This window comes from Equus caballus, chromosome 18, assembly GCF_041296265.1.
Source record: "Equus caballus isolate H_3958 breed thoroughbred chromosome 18, TB-T2T, whole genome shotgun sequence".
NCBI lineage: Eukaryota > Metazoa > Chordata > Mammalia > Perissodactyla > Equidae > Equus > Equus caballus.
The window spans coordinates 67,515,914-67,532,392 of NC_091701.1; the positions used below are offsets into that span (position 1 = coordinate 67,515,914).

The 16,479-nt window shown below is 43.4% G+C and overlaps 1 protein-coding gene across 8 annotated transcripts in view; it reads left to right on the forward strand.

Annotated features, from left to right (window-relative positions):
* Nucleotides 1-4,492: 4,492 nt before the first annotated feature.
* The window catches only part of MFSD6 (major facilitator superfamily domain containing 6), a 72,186-nt gene continuing 60,199 nt past the window's right edge, over nt 4,493-16,479 (forward strand). For 2 of the 8 annotated variants that reach the window (XM_023622225.2, XM_023622222.2), the window contains exon 1: nt 5,142-5,438. The gene's annotated coding sequence lies outside the window, so the exon portion shown is untranslated. Of the gene's footprint in view, nt 4,678-5,141; nt 5,439-5,625; nt 5,976-7,348; nt 7,550-16,479 lie in introns of those variants that run through there. The other 6 variants (XM_070241432.1, XM_001501990.6, XM_070241433.1 and 3 more) reach the window with 6 other exon arrangements.

The window sequence follows — 16,479 nt, forward strand, 5'->3', positions numbered from 1 at the left end:
GTCCAGCATGGAACACAAACAAGTCATTACCATAGTATTTGATAAGTGCCATGACAGAAGGCTCATGGTACATGAAGCCATTGAAGGGCAACAAGCCTCATCTGTGGAGGACATAATGTTTTATTTGGGATCTAAAGGAGGGGTGGAGTGTTATCTACTCACTCCTGCTTGAAAAAACTCTTCTGTAGGCTTCAGTGACAACACCCTCCTGAGTTTCCTCCTACTTCTATGGCTGGTCCTTCCTAGTTCCTCCTTCTTTACCAACCAGTAAATATTGGCCCTTCTCAAGGCTCTCTCAGTATAGTCTCTCTCTGGGTGATCCCCTTCACCCCCATGATTGTAAATAGTACCTCAGTGTTGATGATTGCTAAGTCCAGCCCTCTCTTCTGAGCTTCAGACTCAGATATTTAATTGCCTACTTCACAGCTCCACCTGCAAGTCTCACAGGCATCTCAAGCTTATTGTGCCAAAATGTGAACTCTTCCTTTCTTCCCTCCGACCTGCCTCCCACAGTCTTCTCCCTCTCAGTAAAGGTTACCACAATCCAACCACTTGCTTGAGCCAGAAACTTGTGAGTCATTCTTAACACCTCCTTTCCCTTGCCTCCCACACCCAATGTATCACCAAGTGTGCTGATACACTTCCAAAAACTCTCTCTCAAATCCATCCATTTCTCTCCATCACCACTGCTACCACTCTGGTACAAGACACTGTTAATCTCTCTCCTCACTGATGGTCACTGTCTAACTGAGCCTCATTTCCACTTCTGCCCTCTCCATGCCAATCTCCACACAGCAGCCATTGTGATTTTTTAAAGGTACAAATCGGATCTCTTAAATGTCCTTCAATGGATCACATTGAATGTAAGCTAAAATGCAAAATGCTTAACATGATGCACAGGTTTCTGTCTGACCTGGCTCCTGCCCACTTCTCCAAGCTCTTCTCTTGACATTTCTCCTTAGCTCACCACTCATTCTGCCCCAGTCACCAAAGGTTAGCTCTTTGCTGCCTCAAGGCTGCTCCTTCTGTGGGGAAAGGTCTTTCCAGAACTCTTTTCCTGGCCATCTCTTTCTTATGCCTCAGGTTTCAGTTTACTGTTACTTCCTCAGAGGTCTTCCCTATCCTCCAATCTAAATTATATTCCTCCATTCTTCTCTTGCATGGCACCTTGTTTTCCTTTCTGTGGAAGTCTGCTAATTGACTCCCCAAATCCACTCGCCCTTTCTTGTGTAGTAATAGAGTGGCATACAAGCGATCAGCTAAAGACTGTTTCCCTCCCTTGCATGCAGATGTGGACATGTAACCATTTTAGACAAGGGGCTATGAATGGATGTGATGTGTGCAAACACTAGGGCTTCTCTTTGAGTAATTGGGCATATACTCTCACCATCTCATGTGCTGGGAATGGTGGGACCCGAGGCCATCACCCTGGACCAGACATGGAATCCGTGTGTTGTGTGGATGGTGGGCCACCCTCTCTGTGGACTGTTAATGGACTGCCTACCTGTGGACTGTTATATGAGAAAAAAATTTGAATCCTACTTAACTATTGGACTTTTGAATCTCTTCGTTACAGTAAAGAGGGCCTTGGATGAGTTTTAAGTAGAGGAGTAAGGTCTGCTGGTGGCACAACCAGGAGGCCCTGTGGTGTTGTGCAACCCTGTAGGACTGCAGAGAAGTGACATGGACAGACATTTTTAAAGATTACTTTGGTTGCAATTTGGAAAACCGATTGGATGAGAGAACACACTGAGGCAGAGAGGCCAGAGAAATGGTTGTTATGGGGCAGAGGAGGAGAGCCGCAACGACTGGCACAGCACAGGGATAGAGAGAAGAGGAGAAATTCCAGAGATATTTTGAAAAGTAGACACTTGGCATTTGACTGGGTGTGGCAGGCAAGTCATTGCCTCCTAGAGATGTCCATAACCCCAGGAACCTGTGAATATGTTACTTTACATGGCAAAAGGGACTTTACAAAAATTAAGGCTCTTGATAGGAGATTATCCTGGATTATCAAAGTGAGCCCAATGTAATCACAAGGGTCCTTATAAGAGTGTTGAGGCAAAACAGCCAATAACCATTCTGTTGATAAGAGAGATAAGGTGAGTTCTACTTGAGTCAAAGTGAGGATTATAACCCAGGAAGGCCTTTTTCAAAAAGGAAGAAAGTGTTCCGGAGAAGCATGGTTTTCAGTAGTTTTATAACTTTTTAGAACAAAGAACATACATTAAACACACCCAGAATACATATTCATCAAAGTTTCAAAGAGGTATTCAGTTGCAAATTAGCAGGGCAACATGCCCCTGATGTGGGGAAAAGGACTAACACGGTCTCTACAGACGGGGCATAGGAGGGGAAGTATGCATTCTTATCTTAAGAGAGTGCATCCTTTAATGGCTAAAGCAGATGTACAATGTATGTCTGACAGGCCATAAGTCAGGCTTCTTTAGTTCAACGCAAATCAGTTTTGAACCCAAATAGTTACCCCATACACCTCAATATGCGGAAATCTCTTGTCAAGAGGGAGGCAGGAGGGTCAGAGACAGAAAAGGCAATGTGAGGCCTGGAGTAGAGGTTAGAGCGATGAGCTATAAAGACGGAATGCAGCGCTGCAGACATCTCGATTTTATCCCAGGAAAACCCATTTTGGACTTCTGACTTTCAGAATTGTAAGATCATAAATTTGTGTTGTTTTACTCTGCTAAATTTGATGTAACTTGTTATAGTAGCAATAGGAAGTGAATATACTGGGTAGGAGGGTAAGGGTGAAGGGAGCATGGAATATAGGGCCTTGTACAACTGGGTAGATCATGGGCTGTTTGGGAATCTGGAAGTTAAGAGTGAGTAGGGGAGGGGCAGAAGATAATGAAGCGTTGATGTGGGACTTAGTGAGGCTGGGGTGCCTGTGAAACAGCCTACTGGACAATTGGCTGTATGGATCTGGTACTTAGGAGAGAAACCCAGAGAGAAAGATTCAGAGGCATCCTCAAATATTCTGTGATTGAAGCCAAGGGAGTGGGTGAGAGCAATCACAGAAAAGACAGAGGAAAGAAAGGCCTAGAACAAAACCCAAGCAGAGAATACAAAGGAGAGGGAGGAAAGGAGGCGGGGGAGGGGGAGAAGGGGGGGTTGGGGGGGAGGGAGAGGGATGTACAGGTTCTACCCATATTTCACAAAATATACTCACCTGCATGTACCTTATCCTAAGTGTGTTAAGCTACCCTCTCTCTTTCCCCCAGGATTCTTACTCTGCATTTTAAATCGATTCAAACAGCCACGTGATTTCAACATCTTCATTTTGTCTTTGAGCCTTTCAGTGCAATGGCTCCTGGGATAGCGTGCCTGGCAGTATACTTGGAAGCTAATTTCCCACGCCACACCCACTAGTTACCTCGCAGCGGGTCGGGAGACGTGGGAGTAGTGGCAGATCGCTCTTTCTTTATGTGGATTTGCAGCTTCTCTTTAGTTCTACTGAAAAGGGAAGGGGCTTCCAGGAAAAAATTCCTGCCCTAATAAGGCCAATTAAAACATTTTCTGCTGTGCCGACCCTTGAGGCTACCCCGTCCTGTTTGAAACAGAAACACCAGCTTTAATCTCCAGGATGATCTGGCTTCACTTTTCAACATGGGGCCGCCTTGGAGCAGCTGTAGTCGAGATCTACCCTCTTTTCTCTAAAGTTGTTCGTGCTCTCTTTCCTCTCCTTTCACATGTAGGAGAGAACCTGAACCATGGTAGACTTTCTTCCTTTTCTTTCTGAAAAGGTTGCTCCTTTTAATAGCTGGACAGATAAGAAGATTGGTATTTCTATCGTGACAGCTATCAGCTGGGTACTTTGTGAGCTGTTCAGTCCCAAACAATTCAACAGGAAGCTGCTCGAGGCCACGTGAGACCCAATTCAGTCTTCCGTGTTGTTGAGTCCAACAACCACCTTAACTTCTTTCATTTGAAACCTTAGCACTCACTGCCTTTAACTGGTTTGCTTTTATGCATCAGTGATGCAAGTGGGTTTATCAGGAGGAAAAGGCAGCTTAAGCTTCAGGGACGGTTCCTAGGGCCCGGATGGGTGGTGAGGGGGGGCTGTGGGCTGGGCTGGGGCATAGCAACCTTGTCTTTATAATTTTGTTTGATTTTTCCTAAAGAGGGACTGCAAATGCTCAAGCTTCAGGGCCCATAAAATTCTCATCCATAGATTTCTGGTTAAGAGCTTAAGCCCTGGAGATAAAAGACGACTTCTCTCTCTTCTACTATTTAGTAATTTTGCATAGGTCACATTAAAGTTCAGCCTCGGTTTTCTCAGTTGTAAAATGGGAATCATTTACCTATACCTGTAGGATTATGATAAGGCTTAAATGGTACTCAGTGCTTCAGATATAAGAAATGTTCATAAATATCGGCTGCCATTATTATTATTGTTATTGCCAGAACAAGACCACAAGCTCCCTGAGAACAGATCTGGCGCCCCCAGAGCCCATTGCAGGCACCCAAAAATACTGTAGGAATGATATCTTTTACAACCCACTCCACTCTCCCCACCCTCTCTGCGTGTCTAACCAGAAATACAACTTCAATTACGTTCTTAGTGCGACAAACATGGTTACCTCTTTAGCAAGGCGCCAGATACTCGGTAGCACCTTCCCAATTTAAAAGGGTGCTTTAGCCTCGGTGAATCCTTCCCTGGTGAGTCCTGAGACCCCGGCTGTTTGCCTCGGGTCCCCCGCCCCGTTCCTCTCTCCCGGGTCAAGTGAGGACAGTTTGCCAAGGCCGGGGACTAGAGACACTGAGAGAACGCATCAATAGCATTAGCGTTGTACCTGCACTTGATGAGCGTTCCATAAAAGATGGCTATTATTATTATTACTATTACTATTCTCAACCAGGCGGCCATCTACTCCCCGCCCCCTCCCCCCGGAGCTAGGCCTGCATCATTTGCCTGAAGGGGTGTCGGGGAATGAGGGTGTAGGGGGATGGGGGTGGGGGGTTCGAGCCAGGGTGGGGGTCGGAGGATGCGGGGATAGAGCCTCGCGGTCGCTTCCCCTCCTCAGCGCGCCTCCGGAGCGGGGCTGGGCGCCCGGTCCCCAGGGGCCGCCAGGGCTGGCGGGAGGCCGGGAGGAGCGGCTGCCGACGCATCCGCCGCGCCGCAGGAGGCGGAGCGCTGCACCTGGCGGCGGGTCCTCGGCGCCCAGCCCTGACCCGGGCCAGCCGGAGAGCGGCAGAGGCCCGGGCCGGAGGAGGCGGCAGCGGAGACAAGGTCGCGCTGCCGGCTGCGCTCGGCCCGCATCCCTCCGCCGCATCCCGCCCCACCCGCCGCAGCCCCCAGGACGAGATGGTGCGCGCCGCCCCGACAGCCGCCGCCCTGGCGCCGGCAGCCACCGCCCCGCGCCCGCGGGAGAGGGCTCCGCGCGCCCCGCGCCGCTGAGCGCCGCCGCCGCCCGCAGCAGGTGAGTCGGCCCGGCGGGGGCGGCCGGGAGCCCCACCCTGGCCTCCCCCGCGGGGGCCGCGCGGGGCCTCGGGGCAGGGAGCCCCCTGGGGCGCGCACACCTGCTGTCGGGAGGGGGCTTCAGAGGAGGGGCCCCGGGGAGGGCGGGGGAGGGGTGTCTCCGCTCCCAGCCCTGCTCGCCCGCCGCTGCCCCCTCCGCTCGGCCTCCGGGTCGGCTGTCATCTTTAGGGGGTGCCGGGCGAGCTGCAGCCGGCACCCCGGGCTCGCCGGGCGCGGGCAGCACTTCCGCAAACGTAACTGGAGTCGGGAAAACAAAGGCGCTGCCCAGGGGAGCCCTGGCCCGGAGCCCGCAGCGCCGGGCGTGGGGTGAGGGCTGCGCCCCGAGGTCCAGGCCCTTCTCGGCCCAGCCCCGCGCGCGCCCTGGCCATAAACATCCTCGGGAGAAAGGGGGTGGCGAGAACCGCCAGACAGCCCCAGTGACAAGGTCGTGGCCACTTGTGTGGCAAGAGGAAGAAATTGACAGCGTCTGCCTCCCCAGGTGAATAAATACGGAAAAAATACCTCTTCCCTCTGCCTGCTGCCATCCTGGGAAAAATTGCCCCTCCTCGTGCTTGTTGACTTCCATTTGGTCTAACACGTCCCTAGAGCCCTTTTGAGGTGGTGATGCCGGTTGCTAGTCCTTCTGGGTCCTATTTCTTCCCTACACAGCCCCCCGTAAATTCAAGCAGGTTGGTGAAAAATTCCAAAAGCAACTTTCCCGGTTATTTATTCCATCCCCACGTCGACAGACAGGTGGATTCATTAGCCTTAAGGCCGGCATATGGTGCATTTTGCTTCTCCCACACACATTTGCAACCACAAACATTTCCTTTCATCTAAAAATATTTAATAAATACCATACAGAGCTCCTGAACAGATAAAATCTTGCCTATTAATAGTAGGAAGGAACCTTAAAGAGTTGAGGTTCTAAGCCCAACTGGTGTCTAAATAGTTCTATGTCCTTGGGCATGTCACATCTTCCTCTGTCTCAGCTTTCTCACATGTAAAAAGAGACGACTGGCTAGTACAGTGGCCAGCCTTACCCCTAATTGTTCTAGAAGTTTAGGATTTTGTGGAAATCTAAGCTCTTCAGTATAAATGAGCGTAAAGGGTGGGTGGACATACAGTTGACCAACAACATGTGATAAAAGCGGGTCTGTGTTTGGTAGCTGCCTGGTGTCTGCAGAGCATCGCTTCCCCAAGACATGGCCACCAGCCAGCTAAAGGTGTATGCATCATTGATGGCCTTGTTAAGTAAAAGGAGAGGATAGGGAGGTCAGCTTTTGATGCTTTAAGTTGCTGTCATCAGCAGACGTGGAAGATATTTTCAGTTATTTAGTGATAATCAGGTGGCTTGTGTTCATCACAAGTTGTAAGTGAAATTTAAGATTGCTTAGGAGGAGTTTGGGAGATTGCTAATGTGCCCAGAGCAAAACACTGGGGGAGTGGGAGGAGAGAGGATCATATTTCGGGAATGCATTAAAGCAGCTAAGAGTGTTTACTGTAATTTGTTTCGGAGGCACTTTCCGTGTCTGTAGAAATAAGGTAAATATAAAAACGAGAAGGCGAACTGAAACACAAAGATAAGCAAAACAGCACCTTTGCAGGTAGCTGGTGGTCTGAGGTATTGGATCGCTAAGTCTGTTGTATATGGTTTCTGGAATTTTAACAGTAATAAGGCACTTTGTAAACACTTACTATGTGTAAGCACCATCTTAAACACGTACTTTCTAAATCGCTGTAAGGTAAGTCTTTTCCCCGGTCTTGTGGATGGTGGAAGGGAAGCTCGGAAGGGTTAAGGAACTTCTCCAAACCACATAATCAGTGAGAGGTGGAGTTAGATTTGACCCCGTGTCTCTGGCTCCAGAGCCTAGGAAATTTCCACATGGTGTGCCTCCCTGTTCAGCCTCACCACCTACGCAGGGTGGTGCTTCTGAACTTTGAAAATTAATGTTGCTTCGGCGTACATATATTTGTTAATATTTTCTACGTGGGATAATCTGTATATTTGTAGTGCGTGTATATTAACGCATATATATTTACCCATTTGTTCTCTCCATTTTTAGATTGAAGGTAAGTGTAAAAAGTAATATAACCAAAGATATGTTTAGTATTAGCCTTTTACTTCTTTTGATATTCAGTAAATCTCGATTTAACCATCTTATTCTCGCGAAAGGGAGAAATGCAGTAACTGTAAACGTGTCTGTTAGCTGCTTTGGTATATTGTCTTGGGAAAAATCAAGATATAGTAAGTGAAAAAAGGAAATTGTAGAAGAGATTTGTATGCATACACTTAAACCTGCATACAGGCATCGCTGTACCTCATTGTCCCTCAACTGTTGCCAGAGGCTGCCTGAAGGAAGTGGGAGGGGGTGCAGAGAAGAGGGCGCTTTTACTTTTTATTTATAAAGTACGTTTTGGCTTTTTAAAAAAAATTTTTGCAACAAGCATTTGTTCTTTTATTATATAAACTAAAAATGGAAACAAAAAGAATAGAATTGATTCACTTAATAAAAATCCAAAATAGGAAAAAAACTGAAAGTGGCTAAACTCTCTAACATTAGGGAAGTGAAAGGAGACTCAAGAGATCAAAGAGGAAGGTGATATTCTGGGAACTCCAGGTATGGGAGCAAAGGGTGGAGAGTCTTAGATGACTGATTTTTACCTTTTCTAAAAGTATCTATAACGTGTTCTACAGCACCCCCAATTTTCCTCGTCAGTAAGAATGCTTTGGTGCGCACCCCAATTTATCTGCCAGGCTAGGGCGATAAGAATTTCTTCCTGGTCTTGCTGGTCGTGGCTGTCTTTGGAAGCATGTCTGTTCTTTACACAGAAGGTAGGAGTAGGAGAAATAAATTGACTTGCTGTGTCATTTCATGAGATTATGGCTTCTGCGTGACTTTAGGTGCAATTATCTTTAGTAACATAATTTCAGGAGCAGCAAGTTATCATTAAGTTAATTTAGTCTGATGCGTATATATATTTATTATATACAATCCCACAATTCTGCTTAGTTTTATGTAATATTAAAAAAGGCATTGCTTAGAACCCTTAAAAATTAATACATTTCCCTGCTCAGACTTAGAAATCCGGAGCCAAATACATTCAGAATCAAGAAAACACATGCTTCTTGTGTTTTGTACTTGAAGGAAATCTGAATAAGGTTGGCTCATTATAAATGCAATAGGCAATCCTGAGAAAAAGGTAATTGGAAAATTATTTTGCAGAAGAGATATTCTGACAATTTTAGGTGTCATCCAACATTTCGTTTCAGGTTCTAATTCTGTCTTGGGAAAGGGAAATCTCAGTCTTTTGATTTAGGAAGCTCTGTTGCTCAATGGTTTCTCTTTAAACCCAGAAATCAAGTGCAAAATCCTACCCTAGCACAAAGCCAGTTTAGGTAAAACTTCTTACTCAAAGCAAAACAAATGTGGCATTTCCCAGGGCACAGCAAACGTATATATCTAAAGCAAATTCTGTGAGGGGCAATGAAAACATCTTAATGTCTCCATCAGGAACATTCCATTTAGGTATAATTCCTGTGTGGTTGTTTATCCAACATTAGCTGTCTATGGCCATTTACTATACTTTACTAGCCTTTTGGAAGGTGAGCTGGGCCTGTGTCAGCTGACTCGTTGACTTAAATCCTGAATGACAGGTTATCTAGTACTTAGCCTTATTGTTGGATTTCAGTGACATTTGCTTTGTAGCTGTTTTTCGTTGTCTGTATTTAGAAGATACTAATTTACTTTTTTGTCAAGTGGCATTGTCTAAATTAAGTTAGTTGGTCAGGCAGCTTTCGGAAACCATCAGAGTCATTTGCTAAGACAATCATTTATTGGTGCAGAGCCCAAAACCAAGCCAAACCAAACCACAGCAAGTAAAAAAAATGTGAAACACCTAAACCTTGAGCCTATGTGTTAATATATGTCTGCTGTAGATATTAGAACTCTGGTTGCTAGTTTGTGACTCTAAGTAGCACACGAGTACACCCCTACCTCAGCACTAGCAGAAAGTACCGTGAGTGTTGTATGGATTAAAAGTTGCCTCTGGGCTGGCTGGGTTGCGTATTGGTTAAGTTCAGCTTCAGCGGCCCAGATCATGGGCATGGATCCTCACCACTCATCAAGCCATGCTGTGATGTGTCCCACCTACAAAATAGAGGAAGATGTGCACAGATGTTAGCTCAGGGCCACTCTTCCTCGAGCAAAAAGAGGAGGATTGCCAACAGGTATTAGCTCAGGGCCAGTCTTCCTCACCAAAAAAAGAAAAAGAAAAGAAAAAAGAAAAAGCTGCCTCCATGTGCCTTGGTCCAGTGTAATGTAAATGTGGCTGAGCTGTAGATGTGTTGATGATTGTGTTGAAGGGATGTTCAGGTTTGGAAGTGTCAATGAGAGCTCCGTATTCCCTTATGACCTGGTGGTCCTGCTGCATTTTAGGAATGGGAGAGAATGGGGCAAAGATGGGAAGAAATCTGGGCTCTTGGATAAACCATATTCCACAGGTATGAAAGAGGGCTGACCAAAGGAGGGCCAAGACACCTTTATTGACATTTGTCCTGGTATGTGTTTGAGAAGGGGAGACCAGCTCAGGGAACATTCTGCAAGTAGAAAACAGGAAAGTGCAATTTTGAATGACTCTGAGGAAGTGTTTTGATCTGAAATTAAGAGTGGGATAGGGAAGAGGAGGAGACGGGACATCGTGAGTCAGTAGTGGCTGGAGGGAGCTCTGCTGTGGCTTTGCGGAGGATAAAAGGAGAACTAGAGAGAGGAATTGGTGTTGTCTCAACAAGCCTGATTTGTGGGTTAACTGTGCCAAGGGAAAGTGAGTGAGGAGCCTGGGCTGGTGGTTAGCTGCCCAGGTGGTCATGTAGGGGGCCCTCCATGCACAGCGGGAGCCCTCCACTTTCATCAGCGCCTCAGCACGGCTCCCACTGCAGTACAGGGTGAGGAGTGAAGATGTGGCCAGCAGGGCCCAGGACTCCAGAGGAGCTCCGAGCCCTGGGACAGGGGAGGAGGGAGTCCTTAGGAGCCATGTGTCCAGGTCTGCTCTTATAACTGCTGTGGGCACTGTTCGGGACAAGGTTAAGGTAGAAGACACTGGAGCCCAAGGTAAACAAGGCCTCTCTCCACAGAGCCAAGCCTGAAGCCCCCACACCAAAGATGTGAAACAAAACCCTACGGAGTGACGTGCACAGCATCTGTGACTTTAAAGAAACGCTCTGATCTGGTCCGGCACAGTCAAGCTTCTGTAGCTATTGTGGAGTGTACTCTTAATTCTATTTCAAAATAATTTTGGAACCCAAATTCACCTTTATGAGGAAGTTTGAATAAAAGGCTTTATTGTTATCCTTCAAAAGGATAAAAATGACACACATTTTAATTTTATTTCCTATATAATGAGGCTCCCTGCATTTTGAAGGTGTAGTATCTTTTGAGAGTGTCTCAGAGCCCTGATCACAGGCCCTTTCATTGCTGCTCCTGGGAACCAGGACAAGCAGACTTCTAGGACCTTTCAGGAACTCCAAGATCATGGGTGTCCTGACTGTCGCTCAAATGCCTTGTATTTAAAATAATGCCTTTTTCATATGTACTTTAAAAGTGATAAATGCTCACTGAAGAAAAAGCCAGTGAAATATAAGAAAAAAAAATTAAGGTAACTCTTGATTTTACTTCTCAGAGATAACCCCTAGTAACATTTTGATGTTATTTTCTTCAGGTCTTTTTCTGACATATGTTTAGTATGAAGTACATAGATTCACAGATATAAACTCTTGCAGTATGTAGAGATTTGTGTCCTGCTTTTTTTCACTTAATGTGATGCATAGGTTGCGAGCATTTCCCCGTATTCTATACATTCTATTTAATTGTTTTATTGTTTCATTAATTAAGTTCTATTTTTCCGTCCTGTGGATATAAGGTTCTATTTTTGTCTCATATGGCTATGCTGTAATTTATTCAACTCCACTGATTACTTACTTTCTTTCAGTTTTGATTATTATGAAAACTACTAAAAGAAACATAGTTACACTTGAATCTTTGCCTTCTAGAAAGGTTATACTTCTACTCTCAGTGAATGAGTGCCTGTCAATTTTCATGTTTACCACCATTGAGTATTTTTATTTTCAAAAGTATTGGTATGGCTCGTATAGTAAGTATCTTTTTTCTTTAGTGAGCTGGGTAATGAATCTTTTTCTGAAAGAAATGGATAGTACGTGGTAACTCTCAGTTTATCAGTCTGAACAGCATAAGGAACAAAACAGTTTTAGATTACATAGATTGGAATGTGCTTAGGATAGAAATTATTTTAGACTATAGTGTATTTAGGGCATATAAGCAAAAATCATTGATAGTAGCTACCTGTCTATAGAAAAATGTATTTTAAACCTTGAAGTCTATGTTTTGATCTAAATTGTACACATAAAAGTTATGTCTGAAAAAGAAGCACTTATGAATTTCTGTTTAAAATTCCTGTCTTATGGATAGATTATTCTTTCTTTAACTCTCTTAGCTTCCTCAGTGTCTAATAGTGTCAGAATAGCCGATTAATAACACATCTTTTATTAAATAAGCATTTATCAAGCATTCATTGTAAATATAGCATTATTTTATATATATAAAATACCTGTACCAGAGCCCACTGTTATGTTATATTACTAATACCTGGAGTTGTGTTTTTGTTTCTCATTATAATTCTTATTTTTCCACAGTCTGCTTTTTCTGTGTTCCTAGGATTTTTAGATCTTAGACCCATATTCCTATACTAATTGTGTTTACCTGAGTCAGTCCTTTTCTGAAAAGATTTGAAAAAAAATTTTATGCATCTGTGTGTATAAAACAGGCATTCATATAACCAGGTTTAAAAATAAACCAAAAAACATTTTAATAGAATTGTAATTTGTCTTTTAATTTTTTGCTAATATATATTCTGTATAAATTGCTTCTAAGGTATAGGCGGCATTGATTTATTGAGGAAAATCTTTTTTTAAACCTTAAGCGAATAACTGTTCAATATCAACCTTTCAAAAATCTTTTGTTTTATGCTTTGAAAAGAGAAGTCTGAGATTTTCCATGTTGCATTCTTGGCAAAGAAACAAAGATTGCATTTATGTTCATTAAAATAGTAAATAATTTGATAATACAGACAGTTCTCAAATGGGAAGTGTTGACTTGCTGTGGCTCCCAGTTTCACTGCAGCTTGGTGCTGACCAGGTGCCATCCTCCCCTCTTTCTCTCCTGTCTAACCCTGTACCTGTTCTGTTACCTAGAAGGAGTTTGAAGACACCTTTTCAGTATTGATAGATTTCCCAGGCTCCCAGATGAAAATAGTTGTGCTTGTAGGGTCCCCTATCTGAGAAAATGCATAATGATAGAAAGCTAATAAGAATTGCATTAGCATTTATTAGAGAAATATATGTCTGGTGGTAGCAACAATACACATTTGAAACACATTGTGTGTGACACATTTATTTAGTGCCTTCAAAGATCACTGGCAGTGACTCTGTGGCTCCCACAGGTTGGAACCATTGCCCTGGAGGAAGCAAGCAACCTGTGATTCCATGCCCACTGCTGGGGCTCATGGCTGGAGGGGAGTGAGTAGGCAAGCTCTGGGTGGGCCTGTCCTGGGAGATGTGTTGGTGGCTTCCAGAATTCCCCTAATTTAAAAGTTATGCGCTCTGTTACGCTTAGGTACTTTTAGTACTCTTGGTTCAGTAATCTGGGTGCTACCACTATCTGAAATATTATTTCAATCGGGAAATGGTTTCTATGCTTCAGCACTTGAAGTGCAGTGAATATTGGAAACCCAGCCTGTCCGTTAGTTTGGTTATCCTAAACAATCGATTTCATTGCTGTGTCTGGCTACTGATCTTTGTTTAGGGAGAGATGACTGTGCATTGGTTCTACTTCTGCAAAGGTTCTGGGACCCCCTTAAATCCGTGCATTGTCTTCTTTCTGGACAAATAACTGCGGAGTATCAGCAGCAGCATATTCGATTAATTTCACTTCCCGTTTTGAACGTTTATTGGATTTTTTGTTTTTGGAGAAACTCAAAAGATATGAATATCTTTTAAAAAATATTTTTTTTCATTCTGTAATATGAACTGTTACTTGTTCCTCACACTGGGCTTGTTTTCAGACAGGAAGTTCGAGAGGTAGAAGGAAATGAGATTCTAGGGCCTGCTTCAAATTTATACTATAAGCTGTTGGCACAATATTTAATCAAAAGTCTAAAAAGAAATGAATGGGAATCTGCTTCCGTGATGGTTGATAAGGTCTAAGGACCTAAGTTACAAAACTTTTTATTGATATTTAATTATGTCTTCCACAAAGTGAAAGTGAAAATCCACTTGGTTTTTATTACTAAAGCCACATTTAGGGTTAAAGGCTATTTCCCCCACACACCCTTAAGAGGTAAAAATAATTTGTTCCTTTTACCCTCTTAGCAGTTTGAAGGAATATATGTTAGGATTTCAGCTCCTTTCTTTCACATTTGTTATGTTACAAATATAATTAAAATGTTCCTACAGGGGACTATATATATATATTTTTTTGATCGTCTTTTTTTTATTGAATTAATGATAGGTTACAATCTTGTGAAATTTCAGTTGTACATTAATGTTTGTCATTCGTGTTGTACGTGCACCACTTCACCCTTTGTGTCCACCCCCCACCCCACCTTTCCCCTGGTAGTACAGAGGACTATATTTTAAGTGAATAGTTATTTCTGTCTGGAGATACTTAATTATCATTCTAGTCCATAATCCAACAATGTCTTCTCAGGGAACCAGTGTACTCCCCCCAAATTAGGCTGTGGATGTGGAGATGGATGTGAACATAAATTCATGAACATTAATTTATAAAATGCTAGCCTAGTTTGGAGGTGGTGCAAAATAATTCTAGAACATTCACTTAGGAAGAAGGCTTTTGGAATAATTGCATAATAAGGCCCAGCAGTTTAATGAAATATTATGCCCTAGAATAAGATCATAACCGCCACCACCAAGAAATGTTCATATGTTACTTTTGAGTTAGAAAAATGCTTTTCCGTACATTTCATTTAAGCATACATAAATCACCCCTTTGTGAGTTAGTTGACTTGGGTTTGTGTTTTTATCCCCATTTTACAATGAGGAAAGGGAGGCTCAAAGAGGCACTGATTTGTCAAAGCCAGGAGAGCAACTGGAACTTCTCTCTACATTTCCTAAAATTAATCTCTGTCACATTAAACTTCAGTAAAATCTTATATGTATATTGCCATCAAGTGCTTGTCAAAAATAATCAGTATTTATTAAGAGCTTAGAGGAGTAAAAGGCAATATGCTAAGTACTAGATTCCTCCGTCAGGGAGTTTATAGCCTAGTTGGGCAGACAGGAAATATCTATAAAAAGAGCAATAAAATTACCCATAAATCCTACAGAAGCTGAGGAGTGAGAGCAATCTCTAGAAGTAGAGGGAGGAGTCAGGAAAATACTACAAGGTTAGTCTATTTCCAAGTGTTATGAAAGATTGCATTAGATACAATTCATAAAGTACTGTCTAAAATGATTCCATCACAGGATATTTGTACTTATAATTTGTGTTAAGACTAGTATCCTAAAATAAAAGGTCAAATGTTAGGAAATGTTTAGTAGGGGTTGCAGTGGCAAAACCCTGTCAATCTATTTCCGGCACTGAAGCCATATTGAACTTTGTAAAATACAGATATGGCCATTGTATAATCCTGTTTCATTCTCTTCAGTGGCTCCCCATTGTGCTCAAAATAAATCATACCTACAGGTTCTTATTATATATCAGGCACTGTGCTAAGAGTTTGACATGTATTATGCTTTTTCATCCTCACAGCTACACTAACAGAAAAGTATCGCTATGTTCCTCATTTTGCGGATGAAGCGACTAAGACTTAGAGAAGTCAGTAGCTTTCTCAAAGCCACAGTTACGCACTGACAGGGCTAGGATTCCACACTCATCCGCTAGTCAGTAGTGTGTAGAAGGCCCTTCCTGATCTGGCCCTCGCTTGCTCCTCCTGTGGTTACTCTTATTCATCCTTTAAAACTCCCCTAAGGTCCCACCCAGAGATTCCTATGTCACCCCGGCTTTTTCCTGTTTTAACCCTGAGCACAGTATGTTGTGGCTGTGTTTTCCCGGTCTTTTTCTCGACACTGGACTTGATAGAAGGGCCTGCATCTTCTTCACCATTTGAATTATTGATCAGCTAGCACACATCCCATCCGACGGTGGGTGCCAAGTTTATATTTGTTGGATTAAAAAAAAAGTCTTTATTTTCAATATAACTCTCTAATGTAGTATTTTATGTTCTCTCCTATCATCCTTCAGCTTCATATTAAAGGCCCTCTCTAATCTGATGCTGTCTGCTAGCCTCATATGCCCTTCAACCCCAGTATTAACCTTTTCAGGATCTCCTGCTGTCTTTTCTTTTCTACCATCGTGACATCCTAGAATAGTTTTCCCATTCCTCTTTGCCTAAGGCAAATCCTCCACATCTTTCAAGGTTCGAGTTAAGTCCCTCATTCTCTTGACAACCCCTATCTGAAGTTTGGGCTCTCTACTCTGAACTTCGGAAGCACCCCATTGTCTGTAACGTTTTTTGATAATTATACAGTGCTATGTGGATTCTCTTCTATTATTCTTCCGACTTGTCATTTAGATCTTCCTTGGGTTTTGGGCTCATCTTTTCAACTGTAAAGCAAGTCTTTGAGGCCCAAGACTAAGTTTTTGACATCCCTGTCTAGTAGCTGCATAATGCATCAAGACCCAGTATCTGCTAAGAGCATAGGCTGCCTGGATTTGAATCCCAGGTCTGCTACTTACTCGCTATGTGACCTTGGGCTAATTATTTACCTTCTCCGTGCTTCAGTTTCCTCATTTATAAAGTGGAGAAAGTAGTCATTCTCAACCCACATAACTGTGGTGAAGATTAAATGAGTTAATACATGTTAAACCCATAGCAAGTGTTACTTAAGTGTTGTTGTGTTGTCGTTAGTA